The sequence below is a fragment of the Schistocerca cancellata genome, chromosome 9, assembly GCF_023864275.1.
Source record: "Schistocerca cancellata isolate TAMUIC-IGC-003103 chromosome 9, iqSchCanc2.1, whole genome shotgun sequence".
In the NCBI taxonomy this organism is placed as follows: Eukaryota; Metazoa; Arthropoda; class Insecta; order Orthoptera; family Acrididae; genus Schistocerca; species Schistocerca cancellata.
In genome coordinates, this window is record NC_064634.1 from 384,609,571 (window position 1) to 384,630,684 (window position 21,114).

At 37.8% G+C, this 21,114-nt stretch overlaps 2 long non-coding RNA genes across 2 annotated transcripts in view; one reads left to right on the forward strand and one right to left on the reverse strand.

Annotated features, from left to right (window-relative positions):
* The window catches only part of LOC126100390 (uncharacterized), a 54,331-nt gene extending 39,043 nt beyond the window's left edge, over nt 1-15,288 (forward strand). The window contains exon 2 of the long non-coding RNA XR_007522167.1: nt 15,118-15,288. This is a non-coding gene — a long non-coding RNA (uncharacterized LOC126100390). The remainder of the gene's footprint in view (nt 1-15,117) is intronic.
* LOC126100387 (uncharacterized) lies at nt 14,939-20,449 on the reverse strand. Its single transcript, XR_007522164.1, has 2 exons — nt 20,284-20,449; nt 14,939-15,287 (listed from the first exon to the last, which is right to left on the reverse strand). It is a non-coding gene; the product is annotated as an uncharacterized LOC126100387 (long non-coding RNA).
* Nucleotides 20,450-21,114: the final 665 nt, after the last annotated feature.

Sequence of the window (21,114 nt, forward strand, 5' to 3'; positions counted from 1 at the left end):
AAAACATACAGGAAGTCCAGTGGATTAAATTATAGATAAGAGATGTATTTGATATATTAGCAGTTGTTCATGGAGAAAAATTTGATGGAAATAAAAATTATCACAGTAAAAAAGTTGGAATAACACACATGTTAACCAATAAATTTAGTTATGTCATTATCAACAATCCAAAACCAATAGTTTATCTGAAACTATATTTGAATAATTTGCCACACACGTTTTGAAAAACAGAAAAATATGGAAAAGGATTAGTTATTACTTTAGTTAACAAATAACCATTTGAAATGCATCTCCCTGGTTGTAATTATTGAGGGTCAGGAACAAAATTAGAAGGGAGATTAGCCAGAGGCAATCAAGGAATAAATTCACTAAATGAAGCTTTTAAAAATCATGATTTTTTCCATACAGCGATCATAAAGATATAGAAAAAGACACAAAGCAGACAAACATAGGGTATATAGACTATCTAACAAAAAATAAAGAAGGTTCCAGATTAACAAAACGTTGAGGATGATATCTTCCATTTATTTTGATGGCATTACCATATTTAGCTGCTACCAGTGTGGTACTTGGCACATTAGCAGAAACAGTAATAGATGATAATCAAAAAGATCAAGAATTTGAAGAACAAAATGACATGATTTAGCAGTACAGAAGAAAGCTGACACTGGAGCAAAAAACACTAAAAAAATTCTTTCATAGTGTCTTTATGATTGATGGATTACCTAATCATCCTAGACAATATGAATCTGGGATACTTAGATATTTCTGGTAAAGATGATACTTACTGGATATATCATAAGAATAACGATAAAAAATTGGTATTTGTTTTATTTGAAGGAAATATTCCCAAAGAGTTGGTTAAAGGTCTTGGCTGAAGTGAGCTGTCTTATAATGGTCAACGAATTCACAATTTCAATGAAGTAGTATGTGGTCATTTGTGTCTATTTCTGAGAAGGCTATTGACCTATAATTTATAAGTTTAATAAAATTTTTAATATAGTGAATGGGCGTTTTCGAAAATAAGGTGCAACCTAGAGGTCACCAAATAAATTTGTGAGCATTAGAAAACATGATACCAGCTTTAGAATCATGTAGATAAAAATCAGTCACAATCAATTCAAAAATAGAAAATATGACTCAACAATTTCAGAAAGAATTAAGTAAAATTTTTCAAAATCACCAAGGCTTGTTTTAGTTTTAAAGGTAGAATAGTTAATTTCTAAAATCCAATAAGCAAATATGATGCTGTTATTAAATAAGATTTAGAAAATCAATTAAAAGATCTTTCCACAAATGCTGGTTAGATGTCTATTCTAATACAATTTAATTATTATATTATTAAACAAGAATTTGCATTAAATAACCTGAAACTAAATAATTACTTAACAAAAATAGAAATAGAAGTAACAAATTTACTTACAAATTATTAAATCAACATGCCAAAAAATTCATGATAACCAAAATATCAAATTTTCATTTATTATAGGAGAGGGACAAAAATTTTTACTTTGATTATGATTTTGTTGCAGGTGTTGTTGGTCAAAATGTAAATGAAAATCAATCTTGACACAATTTTGATATTACATTACCTTTTTTATGAACTTTACAATGTGACTGGTTACACTGTATTATTAGAAATCGATTTTGTATCCAGCTTTCTACAATAATATTAAACGATTGTGTTAAAATTATGCCAGTAGATGTAAAGATAATTATATTTGATGAAGTAATTTGCTTCTCAAGATAATTATAATTAGAGAGCTATAGTCTCAAAATTAGTCAATGAATGCAGTAATACAAGTATTTGACAATAAAAATGAAGTCACAGAAGTTAATGTATTTGTATCTATTGATGAGTCTAAATACATAGATGGCAATAGTTAGAATTACTAAAATTAAAGGAATTTTTTAGAAGGCTATACAGCTAATTGTTCAAAAGAATTTTCATAAGTGAAAGCAATATTTATTCTAATCTAATCACATATAAATTAAAGGTTTTAGGTGGAGATAAAATAAAGGATATTTTTATGAAGAACTACAAAAGCAAATTATCATGGCATATATCTTGCTCAGAAGTTGTTAAGCAGGGGAGGAGAAGATGTATGTGTTAAATCGTTAGAACTAGATAATTCAAAATACAGTTGGATGCATACAAATATAATTATTATATAAAATTTTTGTTTGTCTAAATGGAAATTGTTATTGCTAATTTCACTGTCTTTGGTAGCGTGTGTAATGCCAACTACGTTAGTTGTTTTAACAGAGAAGATAGAATACATTTCGATATTGAAATTAAATTTAGTAAGAATAATCAAATGTCGGAAATATTTAGGAATTTTAAATTCGAGCTGTTTGGATCAGACGGATTTAGTGAGTTTTGTGTATTAGATGTAAAAAAAATCGTTATGAGTATCATAGAAAAATAATTATGAAAAAATTAGTTGGCTCCTCACTTTTATTGAAATAATTGCGACAACTAACAACATTCAATCTTTCTTTCATTAAGCAAATTAGGGTCATAATTAAGTTGTAACACCGCTTCATAATTTGGATGTCTACTGTAATAGTATTGATTTCTTTTTGAAGAATTTTACTACGTGTTTGAACAACATAATAATTAGAAATACACTCCTGGAAATGGAAAAAAGAACACATTGACACCGGTGTGTCAGACCCACAATACTTGCTCCGGACACTGCGAGAGGGCTGTACAAGTAATGATCACACACACGGCACAGCGGACACACCAGGAACCGCGGTGTTGGCCGTCGAATGGCGCTAGCTGCGCAGCATTTGTGCACCGCCGCCGTCAGTGTCAGCCAGTTTGCCGTGGCATACGGAGCTCCATCGCAGTCTTTAACACTGGTAGCATGCCGCGACAGCGTGGACGTGAACCGTATGTGCAGTTGACGGACTTTGAGCGAGGGTGTATAGTGGGCATGCGGGAGGCCGGGTGGACGTACCGCCGAATTGCTCAACACGTGGGGCGTGAGGTCTCCACAGTACATCGATGTTGTCGCCAGTGGTCGGCGGAAGGTGCACGTGCCCGTCGACCTGGGACCGGACCGCAGCGACGCACGGATGCACGCCAAGACCGTAGGATCCTACACAGTGCTGTAGGGGACCGCACCGCCACTTCCCAGCAAATTAGGGACACTGTTGCTCCTGGGGTATCGGCGAGGACCATTCGCAACCGTCTCCAAGAAGTTGGGCTACGGTCCCGCACACCGTTAGGCCGTCTTCAGCTCACGCCCCAGTGGTGTCGCGACAGGCGTGAATGGAGGGACGAATGGAGACGTGTCATCTTCAGCAATGAGAGTCGCTTCTGCCTTGGTGCCAATGATGGTCGTATGCGTGTTTGGCGCCGTGCAGGTGAGCGCCACAATCAGGACTGCATACGACCGAGGCACACAGGGCCAACACCCGCATCATGGTGTGGGGAGCGATCTCCTACACTGGCCGTACACCACTGGTGATCGTCGAGGGGACACTGAATAGTGCACGGTACATCCAAACCGTCATCGAACCCATCGTTCTACCATTCCTAGACCGGCAAGGGAACTTGCTGTTCCAACAGGACAATGCACGTCCGCATGTATCCCGTGCCACCCAACGTGCTCTAGAAGGTGTAAGTCAACTACCCTGGCCAGCAAGATCTCCGGATCTGTCCCCCATTGAGCATGATGGGACTGGATGAAGCGTCGTCTCACGCGGTCTGCACGTCTAGCAAGAACGCTGGTCCAACTGAGGCGCCAGGTGGAAATGGCATGGCAAGCCGTTCCACAGGACTACATCCAGCATCTCTACAATCGTCTCCATGGGAGAATAGCAGCCTGCATTGCTGCGAAAGGTGGATATACACTGTACTAGTGCCAACATTGTGCATGCTCTGTTGCCTGTGTCTATGTGCCTGTGGTTCTGTCAGTGTGATCATGTGATGTATCTGACCCCAGGAATGTGTCAATAAAGTTTCCCCTCCCTGGGACAATGAATTCATGGTGTTCTTATTTCAATTTCCAGGAGTGTAATATTGTTATCAAATAATTATGAAAAAAATGTTGATCTTAATACTGCATTTTGTGTAAATGGAAGAACATTTTGTGTAATTTAATTTAAAGCCACTCTTAAAAACTCCATTTACCTATTATGACTTCTGATTAAATTTTTTACTTCTTTATTTCATTTTGATAATTTTCTATTTCTTATTCCAATTTTATAAATTATCATGTTTAAGAACAGAAGCCGAAGCTTCTTCACAAGCCCAATAAAGGAAATATTTGGACTAGGCATTTTGGAACTCACACTACAGAAAATCGCAGGCACGGTGATAATTTTTTAAGGGACGTAATTTTTTAGATTCTGGAGATATATCATTATTAAAACCTGTATAATTTTACAACATTTTTAACATAAGGTTATATAACACTACGGGGACCTTCATACCCTAAAATATTGGCAGTCCATTTCACATAAAGATCAAGGATTATTTTTTCATCAATAATCATTAAAACTTGTTATTGTTAAATTTAAGGAAGTTGTTAGCATGGTCTAAATACGCTTTCACTTGTTATAAAAAATTTTAAAATGTATATTTGTTCCTTCATTTTCATTTTTCAAGTTTTAGGGATTTTTAAACATAAATAGAGAACGCAATTAAAGTTATTTGTCCTTTGTGCAACAAGAAAAAAAATTAATAAAGAAATACAAATAGCAAAAAAGAATCTACCATCAAATACAAGGATTTATTAGTTGCATCATAAAGAAGCAAAGTGAATATAAAAATTATTTAGTATTCAAAAACAAGTTTTTTTAAAAACGGAGTAAAAAGTATATTTGTTGGTAGAAAGAGCTAAATTTGTTCAAATATATATTTTTGATGTAATTATGATCCTCCAAAAAAGGAATAAAATGTTAAAAATTGTTGTAACAATAACCACTGTATAGAGTGCTTGATATCAAAAATATATATCAAAATATGATGGAAAATATCTAGTTTCTAGGAAAATTTGTTCAAGAATTAGTTTGGATACATAAAAAAACTTACCGTTAGAAAATTTTAAATGTGCTCAGATTTAATTGTTTCTTTAATTGTTTATATTTAATTCTTTTATTTTATAATATCTATGTGGTACAGTATCTGTCCTGGTTTCTAATATAAATCTATTATCATGGTAGACACTTAAAGCAATTTTGCAGCATTCAATAATTAGCATTTCTAAGATGTAATCAAATTCATTTTTCTATGTTGTTTTATTTTATTGTCTAAAATCTTTTTAATAATCATTGAAAGTTATTTCACAGTTACTACAAATTTTTAATGCCTTAAGATTTTTTATATTATATTTTTTCTCACATCTATAATCATACATTATGGATTTTATACTGAAATGGTGTACCACGATTTTTCCAAAATTTTTATCTCCCACTTTTACTAAAACTTATTTGTTTATTAGTGGCAATCCATAAATATTCTCTTCTGAACAATCACTTATATCAAATTCGTTCGGCATCGATTTCATATCGTTAGAATAATTTTAGGTTCTTGTTTCGTATGTAAATGAATCAGTGTCCTTGTAATATAAATTAGCATGTCCTCTATATTTTGCTTTCATAACATTACTATGAAAAACTTACATTTTTTAATTTTAAAAATATGTAAAATAATCACCCTAATATAAACAGGTTTATCGAATTATAACTGTTTTTTTCATATTCATTTCTATTAATTTTTCTGAAAACATCGTCATATACATAGTTTGGTTTTGAAACATACTGCACAAATGTTTTGGGATTAGATTTTGTTTTAATATTTTGTCTATTTTTTGACCATCGTTTTACAAAAACAGAATTATTTATTTTAATCTATAAAAACATTTTTCAAAATCTTTAGTCATGTTTTTTCTCAGTTCTGTAGTAAAATCTAGTCACTTTTTTAAGTTGTTCATAACTTAATATCCCATGGATTTTTATTATTATTATTATTATTATTATGTGCGATTGGACCCATAGGATCACACAAAGCTTTTCCGATTCAATTTTTGAATTCTCCAAACTTCTCTCATTCTTTCCCCATGAATTCTCTTTCTTTCCTCTGTCCATTTTGTCCCCTGTCTCTTGCAAACTTCATTCTCGGGTTGTACTTTCCAACTATTGATATTTTGCCTGTATACATTTATGTTTATAACTTCTGAAGAATTTATTTGTCCATTTGCTAGATCTGTTTTGGTTTCTTTTATCCAGGGTATATATTTTAATGCATGATTTAGGGTCTGTTTAACATATACACTCCTGGAAATTTAAATAAGAACACCGTGAATTCATTGTCCCAGGAAGGGGAAACTTTATTGACACATTCCTGGGGTCAGATACATCACATGATCACACTGACAGAACCACACGCACATAGACACAGGCAACAGAGCATGCACAATGTCGGCACTAGTACAGTGTATATCCACCTTTCGCAGCAATGCAGGCTGCTATTCTCCCATGGAGACGATCGTAGAGATGCTGGATGTAGTCCTGTGGAACGGCTTGCCATGCCATTTCCACCTGGCGCCTCAGTTGGACCAGCGTTCGTGCTGGACGTGCAGACCGCGTGAGACAACGCTTCATCCAGTCCCAAACATGCTCAACGGGGGACAGATCCGGAGATCTTGCTGGCCAGGGTAGTTGACTTACACCTTCTAGAGCACGTTGGGTGGCACGGGATACATGCGGACGTGCATTGTCCTGTTGGAACAGCAAGTTCCCTTGCCGGTCTAGGAATGGTAGAACGATGGGTTCGATGACGGTTTGGATGTACCGTGCACTATTCAGTGTCCCCTCGACGATCACCAGTGGTGTACGGCCAGTGTAGGAGATCGCTCCCCACATCATGATGCCGGGTGTTGGCCCTGTGTGCCTCGGTCGTATGCAGTCCTGATTGTGGCGCTCACCTGCACGGCGCCAAACACGCATACGACCATCATTGGCGCCAAGGCAGAAGCGACTCTCATCGCTGAAGACGACACGTCTCCATTCGTCCCTCCATTCACGCCTGTCGCGACACCACTGGGGCGTGAGCGGAAGACGGCCTAACGGTGTGCGGGACCGTAGCCCAGCTTCTTGGAGACGGTTGCGAATGGTCCTCGCCGATACCCCAGGAGCAACAGTGTCCCTAATTTGCTGGGAAGTGGCAGTGCGGTCCCCTACGGCACTGCGTAGGATCCTACGGTCTTGGCGTGCATCCGTGCGTCGCTGCGGTCTGGTCCCAGGTCGACGGGCACGTGCACCTTCCGCCGACCACTGGCGACAACATCGATGTACTGTGGAGACCTCACGCCCCACGTGTTGAGCAATTCGGCGGTACGTCCACCCGGCCTCCCGCATGCCCACTATACGCCCTCGCTCAAAGTCCGTCAACTGCACATACGGTTCACGTCCACACTGTCGCGGCATGCTACCAGTGTCAAAGACTGCGATGGAGCTCCGTATGCTATGGCAAACTGGCTGACACTGACGGCGGCGGTGCACAAATGCTGCGCAGCTAGCGCCATTCGACGGCCAACACCGCGGTTCCTGGTGTGTCTGCTGTGCCGTGCGTGTGATCATTGCTTGTACAGCCCTTTCGCAGTGTCCGGAGCAAGTATGGTGGGTCTGACACACCGGTGTCAATGTGTTCTTTTTTCCATTTCCAGGAGTGTAGCTATGATTTAACACATATTTTTGTCGATTATTTGATGTTATTAATTTTTGTCCTCCTGCTGGTGTTAAAAGCAAATCTTTGTGTAAATTGTGTAGTTTTGTGTGATTCGAAATCGACTTCTAAAGCAGGTTTTTTAGAAATTAAAATTTTTCGTGTCTAACCACTGGAATCCTTTAAATGGTTAAAATTGAGACACACAACCGAACCATATAAAATATTAGTGTCTAAATAAGCTGCATAACTTGAATTTTATTTCAGGAATAAAATTTTTTGAGTCTTTATAACATTTGCTTTTGCATATATTTTAATACTGTGAGAAATACCTCCACTATCAAAACTTTTTCAGGCATTGAAACCATGTCATAGTCGTTTAATAATTCTAGCTCAATTACAGTATTTTTAACATAGCATCACAAGATAAACCCAGAGTAGTATAATACCATGTAGGAGGTAGTTCAGAAAACTTAATACATGTATCTCTCAAATTTTCTTAAGTATCTGCCAATATCAAAACATGAGGTTTATTATATAATTTCGTGCAGTATTCCAAATTTTTCATTCTAAATGTTCCCCAAACTAATTTTTAAATATTACATATTGGTTTTGTTAAGTCATGAATAGAAAAAATCCATTTTAGGTAACTTTATTTATTTTGATTTTTCTTCAGTATCTACATATACCTATGAATAAAGTCTTGTTGTAAAGATGAAATCGAATTTTTGGTATTTGAATTATTTTGTTGTTCCTCTAAATTGTGCTTATTCCAAAACAGAAGATAATTTATAAATATTTAATGGGATACATCTGAAGGCATCCAAAAAACTTAATTTTAATTGGTCTTAAACTAATTTTGTAAATGAAATGCTGCTCGTGGTCTCGCAGTAGCATTCTTGTTTCCCAAGCACAGGGTCCTGGTTTCGATTCCTGGCGGGGTCAGGGATTTTTCCTGCCTCGTGATGACTGGGTGTAGTTGTTTCATCTTCATCATCATCATTCATCGCCATTACGGTTGGAGGAAGGCAATGGCAAACCATCTCCACTAGGACCTTGCCTAGTAAAGCGGTGTGTTTCTCCCGCATCATTCCCCTATGCTCTGTAAAGAAGCATCGGACTTCATTGTAATTGTTCAATATTCAGAAGAACACTTGAATTATGAATATAACCTTGGAGAAAAGAAGAATTTTTATAAATAATATTACAAACTTTATTGGCAGCCCCTTGAAATTTTTCTGTTAAATGATAATGATCGCTTACCTTTTATCTCCATCAGTAAATTTCCCTTGATATATAAAACATTTTTCAAATATATTGAAATTTATATAATGTTCTTTAGGCATTATTATTGGAACATTTTTGTCACATAAAACTTCAAATTCACTAGACTCTCGTTTCACCATTTCTACAAATTTTTGGGGGTGTCTTTAACTCACATTCCACAGGTGGTATATAATCTCCATTAGAAAGTTTTATATAGTAACTTAAAGGAATTGTAAAAATTATATCTATCAGTATAAGATTGATCAAGATTTTGCTTGATAAGTGCTAGTATATTTTAATAAACATTCGATATCGGCATAAATTACTAAAGCACTTTTACTGTATTATTATAATTTTTAAATCTATTTTGTTCTCCTTTATTGGCATAATTATTTTACTTCTTTTTGTTCCTTACTATCATTTTTTCTTAATATTTAATTGATTGTCATCTGGTTAATCTAGATATGTCTTTTATCCTAAAATATGGAGAATTAATTTCATATTTAATTAAAAGAAGATTCACATGATTTTCTTGTTTGTTTTTTGTATGGGAAAGAGGATATATTTCAGGTTTTCCCCCCTCATATGCATGAACATTTATGGGAATATTTCATTTTTCCTCATATTTTTCAGTGTCTGTTAATTCTATAAGAAAATAATTTTTTGGTTTTTCAAGAATTTCATCTACTGATGACTGATATTGTTTGTAAAGATGCCCACTGTATACTGTCTGTGAGTCATAGTAAAACCAAGTGCAGCTAAGTACTGTGTATATTTGTGTATATAGTTTGTAATGTAAATTGTACAAATATATTTGATGTGGATACCACAAGGCAGTGCACTGTAAATACCTAAAACATAACAAACTTCCAGTTTCACAAATGTTTCATCACCAATTACTAAATTTCCAACATTTTCAGTTGCAGCATCAGCACAGCATCTAGCTACACATGGTCCACAGCATAATGTTGTTATAACGCCTCCATCTGATGACAAGCCCTCAATATCTTGAAAACAAGTGTATGGTAGTATGAATTGTACTTAAATTTAAAAAAAAAACCACTGGTTGCATACTTATTACCAGATAAGTCATCTAATTAATTCTTATTTAATAAGTTTAGGATATCCAATTAAATTTCTTGTTTTCAAATATTTCGAAGTTAATTTAAGCTTTTATTCTTAAATTCATTATTAATACCATTATCCTAATTATTTTCAATAAAATCAATTGACTGTTGTTATTAAGCTTAGGATAAATTTAGGAATTTTTTGATTCATCTATTTTTCAGGTTGTTTTACATTTTTATATTCCAGATCATTTGTATTATAATTATAACAATTTAATTAATTTCTTTTTTACTTAATTGTGATAACCTTTGAGCTTATTTTCTCTATAATAATTATGCAAAATTTGTAATCTGGGCATTTTTATTTCGTATTTACAAAGATAAATTTTTGTTTCTTTTAAGTAAAAATTTATTTTAGATTTTCTAGAAAAATGAAATTTATTATGAAATTCAAATAAAAATTATTTCATATAAAAATATAAGTAATTAATTCAATATTTCATGTTTATTATTTTAATTGATTAATTTTAGCATTTGGCATCTGTTAATTTTAATCACATTGTGATCACTGTATTAAGAGTGGGAAGATTTTTGGTTTGAAAAACTGTACTTTTCATTTAGGGAGAAACTGAATTCATTGAATTTTTGTTGCCTGAGCTAGAATCCCCATGGGATCATTACTCTGGTGCATGGAGAAGTTAAAAAATGGCTCTGAGCACTAGGGGACTTAACTTCTGAGGTCATCAGTCCCATAGAACTTAGAACTACTTAAACCTAAATAATCTAAGGACATCACACACATCAATGCCTGAGGCAGGATTCGTAGCAGTCGCTTGGTTCCAGACTGTAGCACCTAGAACCGCTCGGTCACTCCAGCCGGCTGCATGGAGAAGTGTTTCAGAGCACACTCTTCATTGTACATTATTGATAATTAAGTCTGCAACAGACCCTTTATGTGTCACATATTGTCCCAACAACATCGCCAATTACGATTGCACTGCTTATGGGACCATTAAGATTCGACGATCAGTGAATGGAAACATGCCAGCTCTTTGGGTGTATCACATTTTGGCTACACTAGCTTGATGGTCACTTCCACTAATGCCCTCATCAAGGTGTATGACGACTCAGAACCTCCAGCACACCATGGATACAGTCTGGTGCAAGCAGTATTATGCTACAGGAGATATTCATCTACACTTGTATGAGCCCTGTGGTGGTAATAGAATACACACTGACAACTGTGATCCACCTGCATCCTTTCGTGCTTGATATAATTCCTGTGCTACACTGGTCTATAGTGAACTCACATTGATTTCTAGGCAACCAAAGTTACCTTATGTAACCATCACTACATGTTGAAAACAGCAGTTCCATTTTTTGCAATAATTACAAGACCTGTGCATACACATCTAAGAAACATACCACCACAACACTGTCAACAAACTGTCAGATCCTAATACATAGAACCAGTGGTGTATTTCATTCTGAAGATGGACAAAGCAAGATAGATACCCGCCAGAGTAGCCGAGAGCGCTACTGCACTGCTGCCTGGACTCAGTTAGGCGCACCGGCCCCAGATCGAAGATGCCTGGCGGATTAACAACGAGGGCGGCTATTCTGGCCAGTGTGGATGTGGTTTTAGGCATTTTTCCGCATCTCACTGTGTGAATACTGGGCTGGTCGAAAAGTACTGCCTCAGTTATACAACTCACAGACATTTGGACACATTCACACTATTTCATGGATTACACTAGACACAGACAGCTGGGGTACACTACTTCCATACCGGGGGTTTCAGGTTGCTGGCAGGAAGGGCATCTGGCCACCCTCTGCAGCTAACACTGCCAAACCCATAATAACACAGCCGACTCAGTGCTGGTGGGGGGAAATGGTCCAAAGAAAGAAAGAAAGAAATATATAGATATATGATCTCTTCAGTGCAGATGGGCACCAGCCGAGAACTCTTACAGCAATCGACGAATAGATGTGAAAATCTGGGGACAATGGGCAAGGGACACTACATTAGTAGTGTGTGGATAAGTTGAGAATTTAGATCTCTTGGAAGACATGCTAAGGTATTCCTTGCAGTTGTGATGCCTATTGTGCCTGGACGGGGCTGTAGTCAGCACGTTTGCTTTGTAAGCAGGAAATCCAAATTCGAATCCTGGCCTGGCACAAATTTTGAATTTTCCCCATTGATTTAAATTAATACCTTCTCAACGCAGTATTTGTAATACCTTTGTGTCTTAATAAATGCTTTATGACAGTGTGACATGTATTTGCTTAGTATGGTTTTTCCTTGCCCTGTTGGTTTTACATATGATAATTCACTTCAATCGTGACGTATTTGTGCAAACTATTACTAGTTTTGAGAGCTTTCAATCAGATTTCCATATTTGTTAGATGGAGAATCTGTACCATTAGATGCTCTAAAAATGTGTTGGAGCTGCTACTTTTTAATGATGTAAGTTTTTCTTTTTATTTGGTGCTGAGATTCCTACATGTTCAGACAACATATACATGCAGAGAGCAATTGCTCGTTAGATGGTGCATATCATATTAGCAGTATTGATCAGTGTCAGTAGTTGGTCCTCTGAGTTTGTTCTATATGTTCAGTACCTGTCTTTATATTATGTTTCCTACTCTGTGTGTGGTTTTTTGTTGTACATCATAATGTGTAATTAGTTACTTACCCTGTGTTTAATTGTTGTGCATTTCGTTTTGTCTGCCTGTGTGTGTGTGTGTGTTTTATGATTACTTATTGCCAATTTCTGTATCGTTTCAGTACTTTTTTGTTTATTTTATGTGGTATCTTCATATCACTGCCAACTAACGCAACAGTGTCTAGTACTGTGTAGGAAGGAATACCTCAACAATTTTACCCAGCAGGCACCGAAAGAAAGAGGAGCGTCAACATCCAAAGAGATGTTGTCATAACCTTCATGACTTAGATGCCAGACGATGTGTTCTAGCTCAGTAACATTGCAGTTCACAACCCAAACGCCTTAAGGAACGTGGGGGTCCTCAACTCGCCTGTCCAGTCCACTGATTCATTACGAATAGACCATATCTGGGATTGCGATGGGAAGATGTACTGAATTTTAAGCATTTCGTGACCACTTGTTGACAAACTGCCTGTTAGCTTCTGACTCGGGTTCTGCGGCAGAAATTTGTCTGATGATATTTCTGACATTTCACCAGCACATGTTTCTGGCGTTCTCGAAGCTTCACCCTCCATTGCTAGTCCACCCCTACTAATGGAGGGTGAAGCCTAAACAAAGCAAGCCACTCACGCCGGCGAAACATAAGAAAAATAATCAAAAAGACATCAGCTGACGAATCCCAGCCAGGCAGTAAGACGTACACATTCATACCAATCTCCAGACAGTGTTATTAATAAACTGATACAGTATCAATTTCAGGCATAGCTCGTTATTGCTCATCCTGTTACGGCTACAAAAGTTTATTCGTGCCTGTGGGTGCCACATCTCATACTAATATTCATCATGGACATCGGTCCAATGAGATGAATGTTGATTTGTGTAATATATGTTATGTTATCTAAGTCTCTACAAATCTAATAAACTAGCTGTTCTTGGCCATGCTTCAGCGTGGCTATCTGGTTAAATAGAAAAGCAAGAAAAGAGAAAACACTCGTTTCTAATGTATATGAGAACAGGATACACGTTCTAATCTCCTTCTCATCCTTGTCTCTCTCAGTCTTCTCCTGCACCTCTCTATGTCCATCTCCTCCTCCACCCAATTTCCAGTTTCTCTATCCATCAGCTCCTCTCCTCTTTTTGTGCATCCTCGCCTCCCTACCTCTCTTTACCTCCTCCTGCCCTTCTCTCTCCCCCCGTATCTGTCCAACACCTCCTCGCCCTTTCTCTGCCCATCTTCTCCTTCCCTCTGCCACAACTTTTTCTCCTGCCTCTGCCTCTCACCACTTCGTACTTTCTGTTTTCTATGTCAATGTTGCCCCACTCCTCTGTTCATGTCGAATTCCCCCCCCCCCCCCCCGCTGACAACAGGCTTTGTTTATTGTTATTGGAAATTCAGATCTTGTAGTAGTATTCTAAAATAAGCAAATAAACCATAAATACAACTCTCCTGTTTGCTAATAACGCTTCATTCCTATAAATTTCATAGATTTATTATACATACAAAACATACAGAGCCTGTATGAGACCATTAGTTTATTACAGCAGCATGTAGAATTTCGATGTATATCGGTCGAGCACTTTCTGAAATTTTTTGTAACATTGTTCCCCTTTATTTGTGGCATATACATATTACACATATTAAATTAAATAGCCTATGAAGGTCTGAATATTCACGAGAGTACTTTGTGAGAATTTAAAGTAATTTGGTCAACAGTTTTTCGAGATCTTTGATAATATTGTTTCCCCTTTACATATTTCATATTTATTTATATATATCATATATATTAAAAATAGGTATATAAAAGCACACACAAATTCACCTGCAATGTTTTGTCAGAATTTCGAAGCAATCAGTGAAGTACTTCCACATAATTTAGAGGTATAACAAACGAAGACGCGGTTATTCTTTTATAAGTGTAGTTATGTACCATATGACGCTCCAGTAGGCGTATAAAAACACGCTCCTGTTCCAGTGCAATATTGATCAAAATTTTTAAACAATTAGTGAAGAAATTACGGAGATGCGAACGCAAACATTTACATTTTCATGTGTACACATGTAAGACTGGTGTGTCAAGGTATGAAATTTTTCCATCCCCATCAGTGAATGCTCAGGGTATATACAGTCTTATTTATTGCTAGGTGAGAGACCAGATGGAAACCAGAAAATATATAAAGTTGTGTAGGAAACATTATTTCAGAATTTTGCTCTTAGAATAAGTGTTAAACTGGCTTGAGTAGCTAAACGAAGTCAGTAGTACTTTTTTGAATTCTAAAGTTTATTCATTCTTTTGTAATACATTTTCGTTTTCCGTTTTGAAAAATGAAAAGGAAGCTCTTGATACAGAAACAGGAAAAGTATTATAAATTTCTAAACCGTAAAGGAAGAAACGTTTATGACAAACTAGAGCCTCCTATTTCTGGAATGTGCCAGCAGTCCGCTCAGCCGCTGTGGAAGGAAATGGACGCCCCCCAGCGGTCTTGCAGCGCCTGGTCCCCAGCAGCTCCGTCGCCCACCACCGGCTGTACCGGCTCCTGGTTGCTGGCGGCATCTCCGCTAGGGACAGCTGGTACGTTTGCAGGTTCCTGCGCCATCGCGGCCACAACCTGCAGGCAAAGCGACAAAGTGCTTTCGAAATTGACGCAACCATCAACTCTTTTTTCAGTCACCATGTCTTAAGAAAAATGTAGATGTGGTCGTATCATTTATCGATCTAGAAAAAGCGTTCGACAATGTACAAAGGTGCAAGGCGTTCGACATTCCCAGGGCAATAGATGTAAGTCAGAAAAAAACACAGATATCATGTACAACGACCAAAGAGTAAAAATAATAATGCAAGACCAAGAACGAAGTTCTGTGATTTTAAAGGTCTGAAGACAGGGATATAGACTTCTACCCCTACTGTTCAATCTGCAAACGGAGAAAAACCAGTGATGGAAATATAAGGAATGTTCATCAATGGTATTAAAATTCAAGATGAAAGCATATCAATGATGAGATTCGGTTATTGGTATTATTAGCGAACGTGAGAAAGAATTACATGGCGTGTTGGACAGATTGATGTCTTCCAAGCATGGATATGGACTGTGAGTGAAACGAAGAGAAGCAGCAGAAGTGAAATCCCGACAAGTGTACACTAAAACTGCAGATTAGGAGGTAGATGAAGTCAAGTAATCCTGCTACCTTGGAAGCGCTACAACGCACCATGGAAGATGCAAGGAAAATATAGAAAGCAGGCTAGCACAGGAAAGTGGGCATTCCTCGACCAAAGAAGTCCATCACTATAAACAATCGATCTTAATTTAAGGAAGAAATTTGTAAGAATGCACATCTGGAGTACAGCATTCTATGGAAGTGATTGTGGTAGAAACTGGGAAACAACAGAATCGAAGTGTCTGAAATGTGGGATTGGAGAAGTATGTTGAAAATTAGTTGGCCTGATAAGATGATAAATGGGGAGATTCTCTGCAGAATGGGCGAAGAGAGAAATGTGTGAAAAACACTAACAAGAAGAACGGAGAGGATGACTGGTCGTGTGTTAGGGCATATATAAATAACTTCCATGGCACTTAGGATACGTACAGGATAAAAACTGGAGGATAAGACGAAGATTGGTATATATCCAAGAAATAACTGAAGATGTTGCGTTGCAGCATATGCAACTCTGAGATCAAGAGGTTGGCACATGGTGAGCCGAATGAAACCATTCAGAAATTGATGACACAAAATTAGTCTCAGTGCAGTAGGACCTGAAAGAAATTGGAACCGATCACGCTAAATTTTCTTTGTAGATTGACCCGATCTAAGAAATCACCTAGATTACATATCTTGTGACTTCGGAAAAGCATTCGACTCAATACCACACCAACGCTTATTAACGAAAGTACGATTTGATGTAGTTTCAAATACAGTTTGTATTTGAGGGAGGATGCAGCATGTTATCTTCTATAAATATTAGTATGGGAACAATTGTTTATTGAGGTAAGGACCATTTTACATGAGTTGAGAAAGGTCAGTATAGAGATGTGTAAGCTGCTTACGTCTTGACGTACTTTTCTCATTTCTTCTCTTTCGTGTCTTTACTTAATCTCCTATGGATGCTGTTGTCACAGAAGGAACTTTCAGCTGTCTTCTACGTCGTCCATTCCGTACACATCGTTTTGAGGTAGTGCTGACACCAGAAAGAAATCGGTTATTCCTTGCGAACAATGCAAATAGTGAATTGAACTCCTATTATTTTATGCGAGAAGTAACAATCGTGGTATTTTGGTATGGTTTAGTCACCTGCGTTAATCGACTGATATGTGCAGTGCACGGCGAACTACACGTACAGTGTCATACTGCAAGTGAAAAAAATGTTCAGCAGGATGTTATAAAGACTTCCGTATAAAGGGACGATTCGGATTAAGAAATTGCGAGGTCTCGTGTTGTCCACACAAGGTGTGGAGAGGGACGAATGTATCGAGGAGGATACAATCCAGAAGCAGATCGCGAAGGCATAAACCATGCTCTTGCGAGTTCAGTTCTACACGGGCTGTTACTTTGTCGAAATCACATAGAGTGCTATGGTGTAGCAGTAAAGTGCGTGCCTGGAAATCGAGAGGTTGCGAGACTGAATCCCGGCCGGAAATTTTCAGTTTGTTTGATCTATCCTTCACCTCTCCGTGATGTAAAAAATCATGAGAAACGACATGTGATTCGGACTCCGTGTTTAATTGTACTTTCATTTCCCCAGCTGGACAACTGGGTTGAATTAGTGACACGCAAATCGCCGAATTCGCGTCTTTTCAAAAGTCTTGCACCCGGTAATTGAGCCACACGAAATGGGTTTGGAAGCCCTCGTGCCAAAACACCGCTTTTCGAAATTATAAATGGATTCTAAGAAGGATCGCTAAACATTCTCTGTGTAGAAATTGCAACGAATGAAGTGGGATTTACACATAGAGTGACAATAAATTACAATAATAAACATGTGTGGGCCGATGCAACTCGATGGATGGGTACGAATTGTGGGTGGCGCACTACTAGGGCCATACATTTCACCGGCCAAATTAACAGGTGCTGTTTATTATCAACTGTCGAACGGAAAATTACGCACAACCCTGGACGATGTCACCCTGGTGGAAAGACAAGGAATGTAATTTAAGCAAGAGAGGTCACCTCTCGATTATCTATACTGCGACAGCGACTAACACAAACGTTGAGTGAGAGATAAATTGGTCGAGCAGACCCAGTGTCATGCGCTTAATCACTCATATTTCTGTCTATGCAGATACTTGAAGGAAAAGCGTTATTACACGGTATCGAGTAGGCACATACCTAAGAGGTGTGTGTGTGTGTGTGTGCCACGCATGTAACAAGATATGACGGCAGCAATCTGTATTTACCCGACTTGGTGGCTCTCTGGGAAAGAGGTATGAGGGATGTATCGGAACGAGTGGTAACGCCAGTGAGCAGTTGCTATAGTGTCATTACACAGATGACCATAATAATACCCGTATCTCGACAGTCATTTGTTTCCAGACATATGTTTCTACAAGTTCTTCTTCAAGATTTGCCTAGTACCATCTCCTGTGGGACACATTGTTTAGACATCCTGTATATGTGAAACCATTCGCAGTTCTGGGCCCAATTTATCTATCACGGCACATGAAATACAAACGGCGTTGAGGAAGACGGAAGCCGTAGGTTTTACAATCTTTACCCTGAGAAGTATGTGTGTTATATGAAAATATATATCAAAATTACGATTGACGGATGCCGTTCTCAGCTTCAAACAAACAGTTAGATTTTTCGATCTCTGATTGGACGATCAGCTTACTTGTTTATCACACGTAAAATATCTTGAAACGAGAACCTTTAATGCTCCAAACATTTTGATATATCTCAGCAGGTGGACACAAGTGAAGACATGTTATACCTTTTACTGTTTTGTAAAACCTATGTTTCATGCTGGCTCGATTGAGGGACTAGGATCTGTGGATTAACTCTCCCCAAAAAGTTAGAAAGCGTCCACCATCGGTATGTTAGGGTTTCTACAGACAGCTTCATATTAATGATCATAAACAGCATATTCTTCGACATTAGTGAACCTTGATTTTGATGCACTGGAAATACGTTACGATCCAGCATAGTTAATCTCACTGACAGATGTACACATGTTTCTAAATCATAGAGCAGGATTCCTTTTCGAATCGAGGTAAACAAGCGCTACAGAAATCTAGATAAGATGGACATGCATGTGCTACACATTCGCGAAGAATGGCTTCAATGAGGTATTGTAAAGTTGCTAATAAACGAGGACCTAAAAATACAATGATTTCAAAACAACAAGTCTGATAAGCTATCTCCTAAAAATATTTCTAAAAATTATTCACAAAACAAAGCTAAAAATGTTTATGAAGAGGGAATTGTACCTACACAGTGTGTCTTCTGTAATACTGCCGGTACGCGAGATGTTTGTTCTGCATTCAGACCTTATTCCAGAGGTGTAGACATGTATTGTGACGGCTATTGGTCTTCCACTATCAGAAGGACTTTGATAGACTACAGCAATACAAGGTGACTGAGGTACTAAGAAGAAGTGGGATAGATGATGAATGATTAACCTCTATTGGAATCAATATATAGCTGTGAGGTTAGAGAAATCTGGTACTTTAGAGATATGGCGCGGAGTGATCTCGGCTGTTTTATATTGACACTGTCGTCTAATCTTTATTTGGGATATTTCTTCAAAGAAGCCCAAATGTGGAAGAAGGTATCGTCTTGATGGAGATTAGCTGATCAATATCAGCTACGCTGTAATATCGGCTTAAATAGTCTCCAGCATCTTGCATACTCAATTAAGAAAGGTATTGGGCATTATGTCACAGAACTGAACATAAATAAAATAAATAGTATTGGTCGTCAGTAAGATAGACATCCCAAGCTGTCATCTAAATATTAATGGTGAACTTAATGCAGAAATAAATAAAAATCAGCACACCTGGGAACTAACATTAACAACCAATGGGATAACTCGCAGGAAATTGAAGTCTGTATTAAAGAAGTCAGAGACAGGAACCTTTCCGAACAAGAGGAAGTGACATAGCTATGAAAGTTACCAACATTCGGGATGGACAAGCACTAGAAAACGAAAAGTAAGTACGTTTCTGCATTTTGTGAAGTGTTCAGTTTTAAATTTCTAGGCATTTTATAACAAGCCGTCAATCTTTGCACCACTCTGAAATCTTATTGAGATTTGACTGGGTTTTGTGCAGCATTTTTAAATAGTACTTCATTAGGGATAACTCCATCACATGCAGGAAGTATGAGATTACTATGGATATTGCCTACCAGGCCTTTAACGTGCAATACGAACAGCAAGGATCCCATCCCATTAAATTTTGCTGTGGAACGCTTGATGTTACTTTCACACCTGTCGACGACTCTTCATCCAAGCTCTCACGTTGCGTCTTCACTACTAAGAAATTGTCATCTCAGTCCCAGATGTCATTTGAGACACACCAAATGGCCATACTTTGGGCTGATAAGCTTTGGTGCAGTACCGACTCATATGCTATCGCTTATGCGAAGAGAAGGTCGAAACGCAGTCGCACTTACCACGAGAGCCAGACAGAGGAACAGGAGAGATTTGGTGGAGGCTGCCATGACGACTGATGCAGCTCTGGCGTCTCCTCGTCCCTTATATACACGATGCACTGGCGACGACTGCGTGCTTCGCGAAGTGGAAGAGAGAAACAAATATCGCGTGAGGCCTGCTGTTGCAGCTGTCTGCATCGACAAACAACACATTTTGTTAAGGTGCCGGAAATGTGTATTGCGCAGAAGGAAGAAATGACACCTTAGGCGAAGTCGCTAATACGCGTCTGTGTAGTGGCGCTGCCGATTCGACTCCTGGTGGTGGACGAAATTGTCACTGCCAGTATTTCGCCAATGATTAAGTACAGTTCTGATCACCGAACCTCTCTGTTGCGCTAATCATATACAAGCGAAGTTCTTGAGACATACCTGTATTGAGTCTCACCTTTATCTATGTTAATGATGTAGACTGTAGCAATGAGTTAAAATTTCGCAGAAAGTGGTGGATCCAACAACGTTTATATATTAGTGGATACACGAAAAATTTGTCCATAGCTCTCCATACCACGTTCATCTGCTTAAAAGGACATTTACATTGTATCTATATATGGTGATCTCAAGAAAAGCCTTTCAAAAATTTTAAAACTATTGGAATAAGTACATTTAATGGTAATTCATTTGTTAAAGAGCTAAACTTCAAGGTCTATACATAAATTCCGCTAGAATATGTAGAACAACTTAAACTGGAAAGAACACAAGCAAAATGTTGTGGGGGAAGGCGAACCAAAGACTGCGTTTTGTTGGCAAAAACTTAAGATGCAACAGATCTACTAAAGAGGGTGCCTACACTAT